The 21601-nt window shown below is 45.1% G+C and overlaps 1 protein-coding gene and 1 non-coding gene across 2 annotated transcripts in view; one reads left to right on the forward strand and one right to left on the reverse strand.

The window, feature by feature from the left end:
* Positions 1-21601, forward strand: part of KCNQ3 (potassium voltage-gated channel subfamily Q member 3) — a 288932-nt gene that overhangs the window by 201296 nt on the left and 66035 nt on the right. The gene's annotated exons all lie outside the window — the stretch shown is intronic.
* On the reverse strand, positions 6002-6073 carry TRNAC-GCA (transfer RNA cysteine (anticodon GCA)). The gene has a single exon. It is a non-coding gene; the product is annotated as a tRNA-Cys (tRNA).

Here is a 21601-nt window from a genome sequence, read left to right on the forward strand (position 1 = left end):
GCTATAGTCCTGAGTAAAGTTAGTTCAATTCCCTCTTCAGTTTCCACTTCTGTGAAACATGGAAACAATCCTTTTTCCTTCTACCACTCAGTGTTTCTCTGAAGACAGAGGGAGGTGATGGATAACAATAACTAAAATAACAAAATGAAATTTAAGATAATATCATTGCATAGCATCTTGGTAAAACACTAAGAATTTTATGTTGTACTTAGAAACAGATGATGTGAGTTCTGGCAGCTTTCCAGCTGTGACCTTGGGCGACTTATTTAATATCACTAAGTCTATTTTCTCATCTCTGAAATGGTTAGAATTATTCTAGCCATTTCGTAGGGTTGCTGTGAGAGCTGAAGAAGTTAATAGATGGAAAATCTCTGATACAGTGCCTGGCTCATAGTAGAGTCTTGTTCACTGATTCATTTATTCTTTCATTTGATCAACAAATATTAATGGAGAGCTTTCTGTGTGCCAGTGCACTGTGCCAGGCACAAGGCTAAATGCTTGGGGTATGTCAGGGAAGAAAACCAACAGATGGCTCTGTCCTCTTGTGGCGGGATGGGGGGCACCAGGGCACTATTGCTTGTCAAGGGCTGTGGCCTCCTGTGATGCCCTGGCAAACGGGTAGGTATTTTATGCCTGTTTGGAGGAAAGTCTGCCTTACTTTCTGGGATCAGTACACAGGGGATGTGAGCCTGGTGAAAGAAGGAGATGCGTGTGCATGCCTGCTCAGTCGTGTCCAACTCTTTGTGACCCCCATGGACTGTAGCCCGCCAGGCTCCTCTGCCCGTGGAATTTTCCAGGCAAGAATACTGGAGTGAGTTGCCATTTCCTCCTCCAGGGGATCTCCCTGATCCAGGGCTCGAACCTGAGTCTCCTGCATCTCCTGCATTGGCAAGCCAATTCTTTACCACTGGCGCCGCCCGGGAAGCCCCAGAAGAGGAAGAAGATGATAGGAATTAAAAATTCTTATCCAGTGGGCCACTGGTTTCCTTCTCTTAGTCTGTGTGTCTACATTAAGACAGCGTTCCTGCAGTGTTTCCCAACCCACCTGGATTTGGTGCCTTAGACTCAAGGTGCAAAATTTCCTTCAGACTTGTCATTTCCAGGGTGATAAAACAAGTGAGAGAGTCCGGATTTAAATGCCGGTCTGAGAGACTCGAAGGTCATGATTTGAAAGGAAATGGGAGGAGAGAAAGCTGGCATCTATTTGATGACCTACTTCGTGTCAAAGATTCTTTGTGTTATGATATCGGACTTTTAAATATTCACGACACCTCGGGTGTTATCTTCTCAACCTAGAAAGCGAAGCTCAGAATGTTTACATGACTTGGCTCAGATCGCTCATCGATTACAGTGTGGAGCTAAGATTCAAATTCAGGAACTGCCATGTTATCTTTAACAGAGAGTTTTTTATAATCAATTTTAACTGGTATAACTAGCCACCTGTAGGATCCAGGCAATCATTTGAGCCTGTCTTAAATGTCACATTTCACTGGAAGCCATTGTAAGGGTCACCCATGGCTCTGGCACATCGCAGCCCTGGGCATGATCCTCCTAGTTTCGCAATCTTCCAGTTTCATGTTAATATCCAAGGCTTCCTGGAGAACTAACAATCTCCCTCCAGCCTCCTCCTTTCTGAAATGACATTTGAGTCTCATTTCGTCATCCCTGACAGCATCAGCTTCCTAAATCAGTGGTTTTCATGAAATGTGCTTTAATACTCCAAGTAGTAACCTTAGAGGTACTTACAGAGGTGTTAAATTGCCTCAGTCTCTCACAAGGCTTTTATTTATTCATGGGTTAGAGTGTCATTGATTATATCTTCTTGGATTCAGCAACTCACCGAGAGGGTGTCTTTGCAGGAGTTACCAGTCCACAGAATCAAACGGAGTGTCAGGGAGGGTTGGACCAGGTCACAGGGCAGCCTTCTCCTGTGTTCACGCTGCCAGGTGGCTGGACCATCCTCCTCCCTGAACCAGGAGGCCCCTCTCTACTCGGTGAAGCCCTTGCCTGTTGCCCAGTCCAGGCTCTGGAAGATGATGCTGTGTTCTGTGTACATGCCCGGGGCTGGCTGGGACCAGGCAGACCCTAAGTCAGAATCCTGTAAGGTTAGAATCTTGGGCCATATTTCAGGTAAATATTCCTAACTTTCCTCTGTTGCAAATAGAGTTGAAAATACGAAACCTGTTTTCTAAAGTTTGGTGTGAAGGTCCACCGAGATCATGTGTGCTTGGCGCTAAGCACATAGCGAGTCCTCAGCAGATGTGAGTTATGCCATCATCATCCTCATCGCTAGCATCTGCTCCCCGTTGCATCATCGGACTGAACGCAATTTCTAGAGTTACTGGCGGTGTATGATTTTATGCACTCTGTTATATTATATGTATACTTTGCCATTGTTGTGTGACTAATTACCACAAACTTAGTGGCGTAAATGAGACGCATTTATTAGCTCACAGGTCTCTGCTTAGAGCATCAACAGGGCTGAAATCCAGGTGCTGGTCAGCTGCACCCTCACCGGGGTCTTGGGCTCCTCTTCTGAGGCCATTTCAGTTTGCTGGCAGATTTCAGCTCCTATGCTTGTAGAACTGAGGTCCCTGTTGCCTTGCTGGCTGGCGGCCAGGGGCCATTCTCAGCTTTCAGGGACCACCCACATTCCTTGCCATGTGGCCCTCTTTATCTTCAAGGCCAGCAACGGAGAATCTCACTTGTGCCAAATCCTTCACAGGCTTCACATCTCCCACTTCCTCTGACCTCTGTTCCCAGATTTAAAGGGAACCACAAAGTCAGGTCCACAGAGATAATCTACCTTTCTTAAAGTCGAGTATGCCACATAAGACAACCCAAGCCATCATATTCCCAGTCCCTAGGACTAAGGAGACCCCAGAGAATCGTGAGGGTCACCATAGATTCTACATGCCATCACAGGCTTATCCAGGGGTGCTGTGAATAGACCTCTTCGCATGCTACTTAGTACTCAACAGGTGCTTATTTTCTTGTTCTCATTTTCAGTGTTAATCTTGTGCTCAATCAGGCTTCTGTTTTCTCAGTATCAACTCTGCCTTCTCACTCTTTTAAGTTACAAGAAAGGGCACTTAAATCTCTGCAAACATCAAAGATTTATCGGTTCTTTTGTATGTTTGGATTGAATAACCTGATGGAGGTCGTGGCTAAGCTGGAACCATTTGGGAAACAGTGGTCCCATTGGAAAGATTTTCAAAATGTTCACCTCAGGCAGAATCAAATATTTTTCCAGATGAAAATAGTTTGCCCTTTGCAATTGTGATTCTGAAACTGGGCTCAGAAAACTCTTCCCAGTAGGAATTGAGGTAAAGAAGAGCTGGAGATAAATCTATCTTCTTTCTAGTTTGGCCACGTTAGTGTTGGTGCATGGTGCATGGAGAAGAATTGGGCTTTTCTGATGGATTCATCCAGAGAAGAATCTCATTCGTCCGCTGCTCCCCACCAGACCTTGTGCTGGAGCACAGGGATGCAGCTGTGAGGGGCCCAGAGTGGACCTCACTCTGAAGAGCTGCTGCCAAGAGGAGAGGCTGACAATGGCACATAGACCCGTATATCAGATGATTTCAGACAGGGGTAAATACCATCAGGGAATGAACAGGGTGGGAACTTGGATAGAGTTTGTATCCTACTGTTGTGTGAAAATTGAATAAGTTCTAATTATGTTGAATTGGTTCATGTGCTTTTCAGGTCTACTCTATCCTTCTACTTTTCTGTATTCATTCTATTAAGTTTTCAGAATTTGACATTGAAACTCCAACTAAAGATCTTTATTTATCTACTTAAAAAATAATTGTAATATATTATGGAGCTATATATAACTTTGATCTGTATTTTCCAAGTCTCCTGTAAATGTGTTATCATGCTTTCATAATTTATTTTTAATATAAAAGTATTTATTTTAATTGGAGGCTAATTACTTTACTATATTGTATTGGTTTTGCCATACATTGACATGGACCTGCCACGGGTATACATGTGTTCCCCATCCTGAACCCCCTCCCACCTCCCTCCCTATCCCATCCCTCTGGGTCACCCCAGTGCACCAGCCCCAAGCACCCAGTCTCATTCATCAAAACTGGACTGGCGATCCTTTTCACATATGATAATATACATGTTTCAATGCCATTCTCTCAAATCATCCCACCCTCGCCCTCTGCCACAGAGTCCAAAAGACAGTTCTATACATCTGTGTCTCTTTTGCTGTCTCACATGTGGGGTTGTTACCATCTTTCTAAATTCCATATGTATGCGTTAATATACTATATTGGTGTTTTTCTTTCTGGCTTACTTCACTCTGTATAATCGGCTCCAGTTTCATCCATCTCATTAGAACTGATTCAAATGTATTCTTTTTAATGGCTGAGTAATACTCCATTGTGTATATGTACCACAGCTTTCTTATCCATTCATTCTGCTGATGGACATCTAGGTTGCTTCCATGTCCTGGCTATTATAAACAGTGCTGCGATGAACACTTGGGTACACATGTCTCTTTCAATTCTGGTTTCCTCAGTGTGTATGTCCAGCAGTGGGATTACTAGGTCATATGGCAGTTCTAGTTCCAGTTTTTTAAGGAATCTCCACACTGTTCTCCATAGTGGCTGTACTAGTTTGCATTCCCACCAACAGTGTAAGAGGGCTTCCTTTTCTCCACACCCTCTCCAGCATTTATTGCTTGTAGATTTTTGGATCGCAGCCATTCTGACTGGCGTAAAAAGGTACCTCATTGTGGTTTTGATTTGCATTTCTCTGATAATGAGTGATGTTGAGCATCTTTTCATGTGTTTGTTAGTCATCTGTATGTCTTCTTTGGAGAAATATCTGTTTCATTCTTTGTATGCCTTCATAATTTAAACAAAAAAAAAAAAAGAAAGAAAAAGAAATGGACAGGTTGGTGCTTTTGGAAGGGGCTTAGCGAGATGCTAACTATTTGAGTTGGGGCTCAAGGAGGCAAAAGTAAGAACAGGCATCTTGGCTGAGATCCAAGTGATGCAAAGGAACCAGCACCACAGAGCCCAGCAGAGCGTTCCAGGCAGGTGTTGAGTACGTGCAAACATCCTGAACCTGGATATAGACAGTGTTCAGGGAATGACTAGTACAGAGTGAGTGAAGAGGAGCAGGCTGAGCACCATCACTTAGGGCTTCACAGGACATCCAGGCGCTGCCTGTTTCTCCAGGGCAGCGTGATGGGAAGATGCTGGAGGGTTAAGGAAGAGAAGAGTGGAGTCTGACTTACTTTTTTTCTTTTTTAGCGTGTTGTTTTGTTGGCTGTCCAGCATCTTTTACTTGTTTGTTTTTTAGATACAGTTTGCACACCACAACTTTTTTGTACTTCCCAGGCGGCAGTAGTGGTAAAGAACTCACCTGCCGATGCAGGAGACACAAGAGACTCAGGTTCGATCCTGTTTCAGGAAGATCCCCTGGAGAAGGGCATGGCAACCCACTCCAGTACCCTTGCCTGGAGAGTCCTATGAACAGAGGACCCTGGTGGGCTCCCTGGGGTCACAAAGAGTCAGACACGACTGAAGCGGCTGAGCACACATGTGCCCCAACATGTACCTTTTTAAAGTGTACAATTGAGTGATATTTAATATTTTCACAAGAGTGTGTGACCATCACTGCTTGGTCTGATTCACTTTCTTAAATGATAGTTCTGGCCATTGTGTGGATGGTATGGAATGAGGCGAGGAGGCTTCTTCGGGAAAACCGGATGGTAGCTGGACCAGGGCAGCAGTGGTGATGGAGGAGCGCAGACGTTTCTGAGGCTTCCAGTTTTCCAAGTTGGACACACGCATAAGCTGTGAGGCTGGACAACCTGACTTTGGATCTGTCCCTTTCTACTTACCCTGAAGTCTGAAGTTGCTCAGTCGTGTCTGACTCTTTGCGACCCCATGGACTGTAGCCTATCAGGCTCCTCCGTCCATGGGATTTTCCAGGCAAGAATGCTGGAGTGGATTGCCATCTCCTTCTCCAGGGGATCTTCCCAACCCAGGAATCGAACCCGGGTCTCCTGCATTGCAGGCAGACGCTTTACCGTCTGAGCCACCAGGGAAGCCCACTCTACTTACCCTAACCATGGACAAATCACTTAATTGAGCTGAGCCTCAGCTTCCCAATCTGAAAAATGGGAACATGAATAACCACCTCCTGTGTTTACTTTGAAAACCAAAGAAGATAAAATACATACACATCCAAGCACAGCACCCAGGAAATGGTGTGTTCTTTAAGTGTTGGTTTTCTTTTGTTTTAAGATCTCTCTGTCCCACCCTCAGAAGGCAGCCCCACTTGAAGGGCAGGTCTCAAGAACCCTGTTCTGGCATTCCCTGTCATTACACAGAGTTACTTTCCTAAGTCAGGAGTGGAAGAACTTCTGGAGTTTCATCCACCAAGGGAAAACCATTTTCCTGGAGATGGGAGAATTGTCACCATTCTGACTCCCTCGCCACCAAGCTGTGTGGTCTTGGGTGGGCAAGTCACAGCTCTTCTGAGACTCCGTTTTCCCATTTACAAAAGGAAGTCTCTGTCAGCATTCAGCTGTGTATGCCCGGGGAAAAACTAGAGGTGCCAGTCCTTACTTATAAGGTGGCCACATGTCCTGGTTTGTCCAGGTCTGTCACAGTTTTCTCTCACTGTCCCAGCAAACTAGTAATAGCTCTTCCATGATCAGAAGTGGGCTGGTTTGGACAATAAACTATTTGGTCAGTCAGTTTATCCACGTCATCACTTTTCCTGCAGGTCAAGTTAGACCTTTTCCTTTATTGCTTCAGCTGAAATATTGAAAGTGCCAGGTTCTGACAATTTAAGAGCAATTTTGGAGATCTTCCGGGTATTTTTTAATTATTAAAAGAATATTTGCTTCTCTGCCTTTAAAATCTATTCAGCATAGGATGTGATTCCATTGTCTATGTATAACTATCTAACTTATGTTATATATCTGTATTGCGTTTCTATACATTATTAATAATAGCAAACTTTCCTCTGTGTCCTCAGGCTGAAGCTAAAAGAAATGGGTTTAGGGGGTGGGGAACAGGGTGAATTGGTATCTCTCTTAAGCAGTGAGTGAGGGTGATGTTGGAGAAGGAAATGGCAACCCACTCCAGTGTTCTTGCCCGGAGAATCCCGGGGACGGGGGAGCCTGGTGGGCTTCCGTCTATGGGGTCACACAGAGTCAGACACAACTGAAGCGACTTAGCAGCAGCAGCAGCAGCAGCAAGGGTGATGTTTTCATGTGTGAGATGAATGGAAGGAAATATGATGGAGGTCTCTGCTTTTTTTCTCCTATCAGAAGTCTAAATGGGGAGGGACTTCCCTGGTCATTCAGTGGGTTAAGACTATGTTTCCACTGCACTGGGTGTGGACTTGATCCCTGACCAGGAAACTAAGATCCCATATCCCTCATGGTGTGGCCAAACTATGAAAATAATTAACTTTAAAAACATCTCCAGTGGACTTTTTTAAAAAAAGTCTAAGGACGGAAACCAAAATTCCATTGATGCTTTTAGAGTAGGGTGTCCAGGTGATTTATTAGTTCAGGTTTGACACTTATAGGGCTTCCCTGGCGGCTCAGATGGTAATGACTCTGCCTGTAATGCAGGAGACCCAGGTTTGATCCCTGAGTTGGGAAGATCCCCTGGAGAAGGGAATGGCTACCCACTCCAGTATTCTTGCCTGGAGAATTCCATGGACAGAGCAGCCTGCCTGGCTACAGTCCATAGGGTCGCAAAGAGTGGGTCAAGACTGAACCACTAACACTTTCACTTTTTTGATGCTGATGCTCAGAGATAACCCAGAATGTATCTTAGGTGCTCTGGGCTAGCTCACATATCCTAGCAGAATACTGAGGTTGACCTGGCAACTCTCGGGTCAACCTAAGATTTAATGTTTTCCATGCCAGCATCTGAGTAGAAATAACTTTTATGAAATGGACTCATGGAATCTGGATTAAATAGCAAGGGAAAATGAAAACAGGGAAGAAGATTTGCTTCTGAGAACACTCAAATCCAGTCATGGAATATGCTTCTGGTTGCTATTTGGCGGAAACTGATTTTGAAAACATGAGTTTTTTTGTTTATGTCTGATGTAGTTTTGCTTCTCATTAAAAAATTTTTTGGAGTAATTTTGTTTATCTGTATTTGGCTGTGCTGGGTGTGCCTTGCTGCTTGGGCTTTGGTCTAATTGCGATGCGCGGAGGCTCCTCTCTAGTTGCAGTGTGCGGGATTCTCATTGCCGTGGCTTTTCTTGTTACAGAGCGTGGGCTTTAGGGTGCAGCCTAAAGCAGGCTCTAGAGCACAGGATCAGAACTTGTGGTGCAGGGGGTTAGTTCTTCCCCGACAGGGATCAAACCCAGGTCTCCTGCATTGGCAGGCAGATTCCTTACCACTGAGCCACCTGGGAAGTCCCTGCTTCTCACTTTTGGACAGACTCCTGTTATCTCAGCTGGTGCTGTGACTGTGTTCCTGCCTGGGTATGGGTAGTATTAATGGGGGACACTCCCGGTCACCAGTACAATTGGCTTAGAGGAGAAGCTTTTTTTTTTCTCACATAACGAGGTATATGAGGCAAGCAGTTGCTGACATTTGTTCAACAGCTTAGCAATGGCAGAGCCAGTGTCTGAATGATTGTCTTGGCTTTTGCCTCTTGTTGGTTATGTAATCGTCATAAAACACAGCACATACAAGCGTTAAACCCTTGTCACAGGACAGAAGGAAGATACAGAAAGCCTTTTATAAGGAAAAGCCAAAAGCCTTCCCACCTCATCTCATTGGCCAGGACTATGTCACATGACCACCCAATCTACAGGGATGCCGTAGAATTCATGGAGTTAATGTTTGAGGCTGTTCTTCATGGAACTGGGTGTCCGTTAGTAATGAAGAGAAGAGAATAAAGGCTATTAGTTGACTCAGAACATCTGCTACAAGGGTACATGTCAGTGATGATATTGTAGTTGCTGAGTTGTATCTGACTCTTCGTAACCCCATAGACTGCAGCATGCCAGGCTTCCTTGTCCTTCACCATCTCCCAGAGTTTGCCCAAACTCACATCCATTGCATTGGTGATGCCATCCAATCATCTCATCCCCTGTCGCCACCTTCTCCTCCTGCCCTCAATCTTCCCAAGCATCGAAGTCTTTTCCAATGAGTTGGTTCTTCACATCTGGTGGCCAAAGTATTGTTACTTAAGGACCGTATTTTAGCAGCTGGGGATGTAAACATGTTCTGACCAAGTGTTTGCTTTGTGCCCATGGTTTTGATTGCTCAAGTCAAAATAGTAGTCAATGCTCTTAAAGAGTTTAAAATTAAGTTCTTAGTTCTTATTGTGTCCATATGACCTAGCCCAGTTCTAGAAGCATAGTAGACCCTGAAGACGCATGATGCAGAGTTTATTTGTGGGACAATTAGCAATGAAAGTGTGAAACTATTGACTGTTGAGTCTGTGGTGCATAGGCCAGCATCCCCTGGGAGCTTGTCAGAAATGCAGTCTCTCAGGCCCCACCCCAGACCCACAGAATCAGAGTGTGCCATTTAACAAAATCCCAAGGGATTCCTGTGCACGTTAACTACTGAGATGCTCTGGGATTACAGTAATGCTCCAAGTATTGATACCCTGATCACATTTGCGGAAACAGGAATACAGACGGACAGCTGTACAGGTAGGTTTTCCTGTGGTTCAGGGAGGCAGCAGTCACCAACTTTTTTGACATCAGGGACCAGTTTCTCAGAAGACAATTTTTCCATGGACCAAGGTGGGACAGGGTTTCTGGATGATCCAAGCGCATTACATTTATTGTGCACTTTATTGCTAATCTGATGCCTCCACTGATCTGACAGGAGGCACTGGTCCAAGGCCCGCAGTTTGGGAAACCCTGCAGGGAAGAATGAACATATGCTAAGGAGTCGTTTGTCTGTGTTTTAGACCCACACCTTTCCATGTCCAGGTTGGAAAACCTTCACTGACTTCCTAGTGTCTGAAACTCCATCTCACCTGCTGGAAATTATTGAAATGCTTATTATTTCCCACAAGGAGGTTGTAAGGGATGGGACATCCCAAGTGTTGAGCACCGTGTTCTATATGTTATGGGAGCCCAGTCAATGCAAATTTCCTTTTGAAAAATGTTCAAAGTTAGAACTGTTGTGCGACCCTCAGGATCATTGCCACTGAGGACTGAGGGAAGGAGCTGAGGACCACTGTGGCTTCAAACCAGCAAGCAGAGTGTGATGGAACAATGGAAGGTGCCCTGGAATATGGGAGAGAGTTGGAGAGGACATCACACGTCGAAGGAAAGGTTTAAACGCATCTGCAGAGGGACCCAGCTGTCTAAGTGCACAAGTTTCCCAGGGCTGCCGTAGGCAAGCACCATGCCCTGTGTGGAGAACAACACATATCCACTCCCTCCCTTTGGTCCTGGAGACTAAAGGTCCCGCACAGGTCTGGAGACCAAAGGTCCCGCACAGGTCTGGAGACCAAAGGTCCGAAGTCCAGGTGTTGGCCAAGCTGTGCTTCCTTGGAAGGCTCGGAGGAGGAAGCTGCCTTACTGCTTCTAGCTCCTGGGGTTTCCTGGCCTTTCCTGGAGTTCCTTCCATGGCTTGTAGTTTTGTCACCCTGGTGCCCTGGCCACCTGCTCCCTGCATGTCTTCTTCCCTCTGGGCGTGTCTGTCTCTGTGTTCAGATTCTCCCTTTCTATAGTGAAACCAGTCCTATTGGATTAGGGCCCACCCTAATGACTTCATTTTAACTTTATCTCCAGGAAGACCCAATTTCCAAATAAGGTCACATATTGGGGTAGTGGGGATTGGGACCCTAACATATCTTTTATTGTTGGTTAGTCGCTAAGTCACATCCGACTCTCCACAGTCACATGGACTGCAGCACGCCAGGCTCCCCCGTCCTTCACTGTCCCTGGGGTTTGCTCAAATTCACGTTCATCTTTTAATGGGGGACAAAATTCAACCCAGAATACTAAGCAAGGATTCTTGGTGAGAAGTGGATGCAATTCTAGAGAAGATAGGGGTGGTTGAGGCTATACAACCTAGTATTGTCTATAGGACCACAGCATAATGTTAAAAAAAAGAAAATGAAGGGGATTTCGCTGACAATTTGATAGTTAAGACTCCATGCTTCCAATGCAGGGGGTGAGATTGATCCCATATGCCACATGGCACACCTCCCTTAAAAATGTATGAGTATCAATAAAAAATAAAAGAAAACCAGATTTGAAAACCACCAGTAAAATGTACTGCTTTTTTTTTTTTTTTTTTTTTTTTTTTTACCAAAGACTAGCATGGCCATGATTTTTAGGAATCGTGTCCTCCCATTGCTCTGGTGCCCTGTGTGCCTATCTGTATGCTCAGTCGTGTCCAACTCTTTGTGACCCCCTGGACTGTAGCCTGCCAGGCTTGTCTGTCCATGGGATTTCCCAGGCAAGAATGCTGGTGTGGGTGGCCATTTCCTCCTCCAGGGGATCTTCCCCACCCAGAGATGTAACCTGTGTCTCTTGCATCACCTACATTGGCAGGCAGATTCTTTACCGCTGCGCCACCTGGGGAGCCCCGGTGCCTGAGGCTTGAGATGAATTGTCATCTCTCTGCTTTCAAAATAATGTCACAGGGACCTCCCTGAGTGAGTGGCAGGAAGACACACTCTAAGAAAATCTCCTGTGACTTAATATGGAGAGAGATTGGAGGGTTGTTGTGTTTTGCGTGTCTGTGTGTGTGTGTGTTTCTCTTCTGTCTGTGGTGGCAGCAGCAGCTGTATCTTTCTCAGAGGTGACAGGCTGAGAAATTGGAAGAGGAATTTCGGCTGGGCGCGTGGGTGTGATTTATCTTTTCTCTGGTGGGGAGAGGGGGGTGCTTCATCCTGGAAGGTACAGAGCTGTTTCTATCCTGGCCTGGGAAATTGAAGAAGCAACTGCCAGTGTGCAAATGAGGGCTTTGCAGCAGCCTCCAGGGGTCCTTCCTGCTGGGAGCCCTGGGGAGGTGTCAGTTTGAGTACTGATTGGATCCCCTGCTCCTGAAGGGGGCAGCCTTGAGGGGAAGAGGGGAGGGGGCTTTGGTCCTGTCACCTGTAAACAGGTGAGACAGATCCATCATGGCCTTAAGGCAGAGAAGCAAACAAGTTTGTTATTGACAAACTTGGCTTCCCAGATGAAAAGTGAGTGATCAGACCCCATCCTGCCCTTCCCAGAGCCTACAGCTCGTCTGCATTGGAGTGTTCTGTGAAAGATGCCAATTATGTGCATTGGTATACTTACCAGCTCCCTCCCTGCAAGTCTCCTTGTAGGAGACGGTGGCATATCCTTAGTCTTAAGGCAGTCAGCCTAAGGCTTCTGTCTACCCTGCCATGTTTCGTCCTGGGGCAATGCCGTATTTCCTTCCTTATGCAATATATTTAGTGACAAGAACGTGCCTCTTGGAAGATCTAGGCGTGTCCCTCCCCCCACCCCCATCCCCACCCTCTGCTCTTCCTGAATGCTCCTTTCAGTCCTGTTCATTCCCATGGCTTAACTGACCTCCTGCTAGCTCTCGACTTTCAAATTTCTAGCTTCAAACCAGATTCCCTTAGAAATTCCAGCATGTGTTTGCTGACTAGCCAACACCCCCTGGAAGCTGCCCCACAGGAACCTCAGACACAGTCTTCAAAATTAGTCTCATTATCTTTCTTCCAAAGTTTCTTCTGCACCAAAACCCTGCAGTAAAAAGCAATGCCATCTTATCCACGCTATCCTCCATACCCTGCGGCCTCTGTTGCTCCATGCTTTTTACTGAAGCTGTGAAGTCACCTTAGCTTTGAGTCTTCGATGTATTTTGTGTTGGCCTCCTCTTCCTGCCATTGCTGCTGGCTTGGTTGAGTCCTTCATCAGTATTCTCCTGGGAAAATCTGTACCAGTATCACCTTTCATGCTGTTCTTCACCCCACATTGAGAAAGATCTTTATGAAACAGGAATGTGATCATAATTGCATGTAAAATGCTTTGTTAGGGAGGAAAAACTTTTCCTATATCCTCTCAGTTTCTGTACTTAGGACCTGCAAATTAAACTGACAGATGACAGATTAGCAGGAAAAAAGGCAAACTTCATTAACATAAGATCTCAGGAGCTTGCAGAAAATGTGGCTCAAAGAAGTGATTAAAATGGAGGGCTTATACTCCAAGTTAATAGGAAAAGGAGAAGGGGAGAAAATGGGTTTCCCTAGTAGCTCAGATGGTAAAGAATCTGCCTGCAATGCAGGAGACCCAGGTTCGATCCCTGGGTCAGGAAGATCCCCTGGAGAAGGTAATGGCTACCCACTCCTGTATTCTTGCCTAGAGAATTCCTTGGACAGACCATGGGGTTGCAAAGAGTCAGACATGATTGAGTGACTAACACATTACACAAAGGGGAGAAAGGATACTTACTTTAAAAAGTATGACTTTGGAGAAAGAAAAATGGGTCTTAGGAGACTAGATGGGAGTTGTGATAGTTTTGTGACAATGTTCGTTTAGGGAGTTTCTCATCCCAATACTGAATTCTAGTCTCTGGTGATAGGAATCAGTCTTCCCCCAGTATAGGAAACCTCCTTTGAAAAGGGGAACTTAGGGCAGCTGTATTCTCTTGGAAGGCTCTGCTTTTAGGTAGATGAGGGTCGGGAGTTCAGACAAAGCCCTTATTGCATCTTTTGATTCTCAGATATCTTCAGCCTAAAATAATTTTGAATGCCTCCATGGTACATTCTGGCACCTTCATTGTCAATGGCTCTCTATTATCTGCAAGATAAATGCTCAGCTCCCTAACAGGACGTATCAAGCTGGCTAGGATTTGACCTCCATTCCTGTGGTTTCATTTCACAGAAGTCCTTTCCTGTCTTCTCTGCCTGCCTCTCTTTCTTTCAAGAGTCAGCTGAGGGCTATCTGTGGAAAGACCCTTCCAGACCATCTCAGGCTGGGGTAGGTGCCTCTCCTCAGGTGTACCCTAAGGCTCTCTCATCCTCAGCTTTGACCACAGTGGACCAAAAATATGTTTTCTTGTCTGCTTATCAGATAACAGTAAAAATGAGCTCTACCCTTTCTGCATGTTCACTATGTCTATACACTTTTTTGAATGTTCCCATGAAGTAATTAATTTAAAATTCACAACAGCTCTCTGACACAGATACTAGGTTGTGAGCTTCTTGAAAGAAAGGGCTGTTGCTTTTGAGATTATGTATCGTCTGTGACCAATTCTATACCAGGCACATAATAGGTGCTCAGTAAACATTTTCTTTAATAAATGAGTGAACAGATGGGTGGATAAGTGAATTATTCTGTGTTACATGGTGTCTCTTTGTCCATATTCTTTAATAATATTCATCATTTGTCCCTCTGAGGCTGAGTAGTTTGAGCTCTTGAGGAAAAAAGCCCACTAAGTTAGAAATCACGTGAACTTGATTTGTGTAAATCAAATCAGTTTGCCCAGAGGCAAAACTTCTGGTTTTAACTAAACGTATGACAACTTAATGGAAGCTCCCTCTGACTAATTGCCATAGCTTTGATTTTTTCAACACTATTTTACACCAGCAGAGTTTTCATCAAAATTAGCTTACTCACTGTTGGAGGAACTAAACACGGTCTTCTTGGGTTTAGTATTTTTGTTGTTGTTTTTGTTAACTTCTGTGTGAACTCAGTCCTGCTTCTTAATTTCTCACCTTCAACGAGTCTGAGCAATGTCTACAGTTTATGAGACAAAGAAAACTCTGCTAGACACAGGGTGATGAGTTTGTAGTCTTATGGGCAAATGAATTAACTGGAATCCCCGTGAAATCTGCTATCCATAATATAAAGTCTCCCACAAATCCACGGATGATGGGGGTTAGGAAAAGAGGAATTCCCTTCTAATACCATGGAAGGCCAAAGTTTCAAAGCCCTTTAGTAAATAAAGTTTTGTATAAAGTCAGTGATATTGATCACTCTGAGAGTGTTTCCAAAATGTGGACCCAGAATTGTATCCTCTTTATGGAGCTCATGTTCACTGATTTGATCTTGTCCGGATCGACAGTGAAATCTGTTTGCCTCTGTTTGGTCATAGACTCAGCTCCAGGAGAACATTCATACTTGATAGCCCTCTGTATTTCTCAGGTGATCAGCCTCAGCCTGTCTCTGTAGACCCTTCTGCAAAATGGTACTGTCTGTAATAGCTACCACTCTGATTAATTTTTAAGAACACCATGCCTAGTGTGTAAAATTGGAGCATTCTGGCTCTGTGCTTCTTGGAAGTTACTCTAATTTGGGCCTTGACCACTTGTCAGTTTATTACTTTAATACTGATTATTTATTCTTGGCTGCACTGGGTCTTCCTTGCCGCACGCAAGCTACTCTCTAGCTGTGGTGTGCAGGCCTCTCATTGTGATGTTTCTCTTGCTGGGGAGCACGGGCTCTAGGGCCTGCAGGCTTGCTGGTTGTTGCACACAGGCTTATTGCTCTGTGGCATGTGCGACCTTCTCAGACCAGGGATGGAACCCCTGTTCCCTGCGTTAGCAGGTGGATTCTGAACCATTGGACCACCAGGGAAGTTCCTATTACCACTAAGCCATGATTTCCTAACCTGCCTCTGCACTTGTAGACACACACATACACATTCTTATCTACCAGCAATGGATGAAAACACCCCATAATATGGTATTCAACTCACCACTGCATTCTGAAGAATACCTCTCTGACTACTTCTAGCATAGGAAAGCCGATTCCCAGGGTAGGAAGAAGCCTCAACATCACTTGTGTTAGGCCCCCACATGCCAGTTGGATCTCCTTGCTGACGTCCATGGAAGGGAATGCCTTACTTCCAAGGCGGTCAGTGCTCCCAGGGGTCAGCTCCAGCTCTAAATTCCTGGTTTCATGCAGATTCCTTCAGCCTGGACATAACTAGTGGCCTGCTGGTAAATATTTCAAAACTTCTCTTAAAGAAAAGCACTGATTTGTAGCATTTGCCATTTTCAATGGTGTTGATACTCCCACTGTGGCCAGGTTCAGGCAACCGATGTAAAGTATCAAATCAGAGTTGAGAAGTGAAGTGAAAGTCATTCAGTCGTGTCCAACTCTTTGCGACCCCATGGAGTGTAGCTTGCTAGGCTCCTCTGTCCATGGGATTCTCCAGGCAAGAATACTGCAGGCAAGAATGGGTAGTCATTCTCTTCTCCAGAGGATCTTCCCAATCCAAGGATCAAACGCACATCTCCTGCATTTCTTTACCAGGGGAGTTGGGAAGGAGTGCACATAATTGGCTCTTGCAAAGCAGTATGAAGAGGCCCCGGGAACCACTGCTACCCAGTTGGCATCACATGTAAGCAGAGTAAATATCTGCTGTAGCATCCCAGGTCTCCGATGTGAAGCCCATGCATTCACCCTCCCTGTCTTCTCTGTATCCTAAATTGCACCCAATCCTACTTGCTCCTAATGAATTTTTAGCAGCACCTAACGCTCTGCATTGCCTTCCCAGCCACCAGTTCCCTTTTGCTCCCAGAATATGAGTCCAGTGATCTTTCTAGACTGACCACCTGACTTCCTCTGGCATGTTTTCATTCTGGCTCCAGTTCATGGAGGGACACAGCACTAGTTACTTCCATCTTTATCTCATTCCATCCCTATTAGAGATGTGAGGATATTTTAAAAGTTCTTTTCATTTTGGACACAATATTCCTGGCTGGGACTTTTACCAACAGAGCGTATTTATTTTTCCTCCTGGGTGCTCATCACACAGAACAAGCCCTGCTGTGGCTCATCGCTTCCTGATTTGCAGACGGGACAAACTGGGGGATCTATTCTGTCTTAACTTTAGCATGAATACTTTATTAATGCAGCCTCCTCTTTTCAATTGTAAGCCCAGAGAGGACCCGTGTCCACTCTGTTTATCATCATATTAGTGCCTGGCACAATGCTGGAAATACTGTAGTCAGTCATGAGAATTGCCCATTCCTTCAGGCCTTCATTCATTCATTCATTCTGCCAATTGATGGAATTACTATTAGGCACAGGAGGTGACCATAAGCAGAATGGAACGTTAAGACAGCACTGTTGAAAACTCAAAAAATATCTGCATCCACTTGTAATTGACATGTACACACTGCTATATTTAAAATGGATAACCAACAAGGACCTCTTGTATAGCGCATGGAACTCTACTCAGTGTTATGTGGCAGCCTGGATGGGAGGGGGATTTGGGGGAGACTGAATACCTGTATATGTATGGCTGAGCCCCTTTGCTGTCCACCTGCAACTATCACAACATTGTGAATCAGCTATACCCCAATACAAAATTAAAAGTTTTTTTTTTCATTTTTTTAGAAAAAAGTATCCAAGTCAAGGTATTTGAGTGGCGCATGGACTGGGGACTGGCTCATTTTTCAGCTACTTAGAGAAAGGATTGTTCTGTTCCCTTTGGATCAATTAGCCATAATGAATCTAATTTTAACACTTTTCAGAGCTAGAGAAAATGGCAAAATGATAAGTTTTGCCTTGAGTTTGGTTCTTGAGGGTACGGCATGTTCCTGCTGATTGACAGACTGGTGTATCGGACTCCATTAATTGAGACCGATTAGTTGGTGGGCGGGACGCAGGTGAGAATTAGAGAGAAGCAAGGAAGAATGCTCTTCAGAAGAATGTCTCCTCACGTTCAAGGGCATCCAGACTCTCAGAGTCTCCACCACACGAAGGGAGGCCCAACAGCCACCAGCCTGAGCCTGGGCTAATCAATCCATCAAATTAAATTTTAAAAAGCGGTTAATCCTGTTTATATTTGTATGTGTCTGAATTTTAATTATAGGCCATCTCCATGACTTGCTGGAAGGGTACAAATGTAAATTTTGAGTCTATAAGTTAAATCTTTTAGAAAATGAAATATTATTCTGGAGCTCAGAATTTTTATTAGATTTTAATAATTTATTTTCTATGTGCGTGTTTACCAAACATGTATTCAAGGCTTGCTGTATGCCAGGCATTGTGCTCAATACTAAGGTGTCAAAAGTAAATAAGTTTCCTGCCCTCTGTAATTAGCCTCTCAAAGCATATACCAACTACATCCAGATCTCCCAGGCTTTATTAAAATTTCAGATTAACCCAGTCACATTCCGCACATACTAATATCAGAGCCTATCTGAGGAGTACCAAAATGTGCATTTTAAAATACGTTCTGCAGGTCATTCTCATGCATTCTAAAGTTTGATGTCATTCATTACAGTAAATGAGGGCTGGTGGTTCAGAAGGTAAAGAATCTGCCTGAAATGCAGGAGACCAGGGTTTGATCCCTTGGTTGGGAAGATCCCCTGGAGAAGGGAATAGCTACCCACTCCAGTATTCTTGCCTGGGAAATCCCATGGACAGAGGAGCCTGGTGGGCTACAGTCCATGGGGTCACAAAGAGTCGAACACGACTGAGACCGAGCCATGACTGTAAGCACAATGGTAATAGCTTGCATTTATGCTTTGTTTTTTTTTAATGATTGCAGTATCTTGGGATTCCTACGCTAAAATTCCTCCAACACCTTAATCGTAAGTAACAGAAGAGATAGCGCATCTGGCCAAGGTGCTGAACTCCTCTCCCACCAGCTTGGCCTGCTGCCCCTGCTCTAAGGGCTCCTACACATTCTTCTACTTGGTACACGTCTCCGTGAAAGTACTTCTCATGTGAGATTACAGTTCATGTCCGTGGTCACCTGCCTCCCTGCTGGACAGTAGGCTCCTTGAAAATGAATAGCATCTTGTTTCTGAAATCTGAATCCCTGGGCTTCCCACATTGTTTGGTTCTTCAGTCCAGTTCAGTCGCTCAGTCGTGTCCAACTCTTTGCGACTGCATGGGCTGAAGCATGCCAGGCCTCCCTGTCCATCATCAACTCCCGGGGTTTACTTGGTAGGTAGTTAGAATAGGAAAAAGGAGTCCAGAATGGCGGCGGCTAAGAGACAAGGGCAAAGCCCAGGGCACCATAGATGTCAGGGCAGTGTGATCTCCTCGCTTCTGCCTTGTCACAACAAAGATTTGAAGCGACGGACCTTAAAGCCCTCGGCATGTCACAGCTCTTGGACAGTCCGTGTTATAGTTCTCAGACAGATCAGTTTTATCAAGAAAATAAAGGAAAATAAACCCTCCAGGCGTGAGGTCATGCCGACCCAAAAGACTCGAAGAGAAGAAAGAGAGAAAGAAAGAGAGACAGAGAGGGTGCTGGGGAGAGAGAGACCCCCGGCCCTTTGGCTCCTCTTTTTAAATGTTTTTTCTCCTCCCCTGGGCCTGCCCTATGTAAACTGGGCCAGCCAGGAGTGCTGTTTATCTACCTGAGGTCTGCACTCAGGTCTTCGTACCTTCCTTTGTTCTATTTTCGCGGGCTTTGCCCTTGTCTCTTAGCCACCGCCATTCTGGACTCCTTTTTCCTATTCTAACTACCTAACATTCTCAAACTCATGTCCATTGAGTCGGTGATGCCAGCAGGTCCTTAAAAGTACCATCCTCTTCCCTTCCATCCTGTCTGAGAAGTGAGTTTGTCATCGTTGTCTGTAGTATCTCATGTAATGCCTTTTGTTGAATGTGTGGATTTTCACATTTGTGAATGAACAAGCGAAATCGACAAAGCACCATCACACACAGTATGCCCTTTGATGAGATAGCCAGCAACGATCCCTGATATCAATATGCGGCTTTCGCCAAGTGTTTGTCAGTTACCAATCACTCCTGTTCATGTTCATGATTTTTGTCACATCCAAGCTGATATTCATTTAATATTTTCCTCTTGAGGTGAACTCATTGGTTCTCACTCCCATAAGTTTAGCCTGGTCCTAAGCAGTAGTGTCTGTGAAGTTATGTACCTGATGTGTGCAGTTACGTTCTTTTCAGATCCGCATTCAGTACATAACTCACTTGACATTGCAGAAAGGTCCCTCGTATGCCACCCACAGGTACATTCCACACTGTAGAGAAGCCTTCCTGTGGCTGACTGCACCAGAGTTCCTGGTTCAGATTTTAAGCCATTCTACGTGTGACTCTGATCTAAGGTGCTCTTGGCCTGAACGGCTTGGAGCGGGCCTTGGGTTCCCAGCCAGAGACTGGGCTGGGTCACAGCAGTGAGAGCACCAGATCCTCGCCAGTAGACCAGTAAGTGACAAGGGCCCTGGCCTTCAACTTTGCAGAGAAGAATTTCCACAAAGACAGTCGTGAAGCAAGTAAACCATTTAAGAGGAAAAAGAGTGGTGTCTGTGCAGATAGACACACAGGCAGACCCAGGGGGAGAGACAGAGTTGCTGAGTCTCACCCTTGTGGCCGCTTGGATTACTTTAATGGGACATTTCTTCCGGGTTTCCTTTGACTGATCATGCTGATTTGCCTGGTTCACAGTCCATATTTGGTATATCTTGGGATCCTCCCATGTGTGCACACGCATCTCTTAGCCACGATGGATTTTACAGAAAAGGCTTATGGGTAGGGAACATCCCTTGACATGACTCCACTTTGGCCTCCAAGCAGCCTTTTCTGTGCATGTGTGGTTGGGGACGTCTCCTGACTTCAAGAAAAGAAATATGTGGTATGGGCAGGGCCCAGCTTCCTCCCTTAATTGTTCTGCTATTCTCATGTTGGAGTTTTGATCCACAAGGAATGAATCCCTGATTGTTTTACCCTGGGTGGAGGCAGTCTGGGGGGTAGGGTGAGGGTTAGGGGAATATGGGGGTTTGGTGGTGCAGGGTGGGTTGGGGGATCTGCCTCCTACCTCAGCACTTGGCTTTCTCCTCTACTATATCCAGCAAACAAGACATATCCCCACCTCCAGACTTTGCTTCTCTCAGAGTGCTCCTGAATGCTCTCTCCTCTAGCCCAAAGCCCACTCAGAGTACCTTCCCTTGCTCTTAGCCCACCCTGACCTCTCCCATCTTTGAGTCTAATAAGACCTTTCAACTCACAAGCAGTGATATACCAAGTATTTATTTCCCCTACAAACAGTAGGCTTCATCACATACTTATGCACCCAAGGAATATTTGGGTTTTCTAATATTTATTTTTGTTTATTTATTTGGTTGTGCAGGGTCTTAGTTGTGGCATGTGGGATCTTTGTGATCTTTTTAGTTGCGTGTGGCATGTGGGATCTAGTTCCCGGCTCAGAGATCGAACCCAGGCCCCCTGCTTTGGGAGCACAGAGTCTTAGCCACAAAGAATATTTATTAACTTGCTCTGAATATTCTGTCCTGTAGAAATTAACTAATTTTAGGGAGCATTGTTTGCTTGTATGGATTTGGTCATCAGGGGCTTTTTTGGGTGGACTTTTTGACCAAAGGAGGAATTTCCTTCATCATAAAATATCCTTGATGTTTTTTAAAAGAGTAATACTTTAGGAAAGAAAAGTCCATCAGCTCAGGTCCCAGAGTACTTATTTCAGTCTGCTTCTGTGTTGACTTTGTCATGTCCCAAGAGTCAGCTTACCTTAGCCATGGTATTTTATGAACGCCTTGAAGATTCCTTCCTTCAGGTTTGGGAAGGAGGTGGTGGCTGTGGTCATTGTTGCTTATTTATCCCTAACTGTCCCCAGACCTTGGATCTCATGACCAAGCAGTCAGTCTAGGCTGCACAGGGCTGCTTACAAAAATAAATTCAGGGTCTGCCCGT

Source organism: Budorcas taxicolor, chromosome 14, assembly GCF_023091745.1.
Source record: "Budorcas taxicolor isolate Tak-1 chromosome 14, Takin1.1, whole genome shotgun sequence".
NCBI classification, from domain to species: domain Eukaryota; kingdom Metazoa; phylum Chordata; class Mammalia; order Artiodactyla; family Bovidae; genus Budorcas; species Budorcas taxicolor.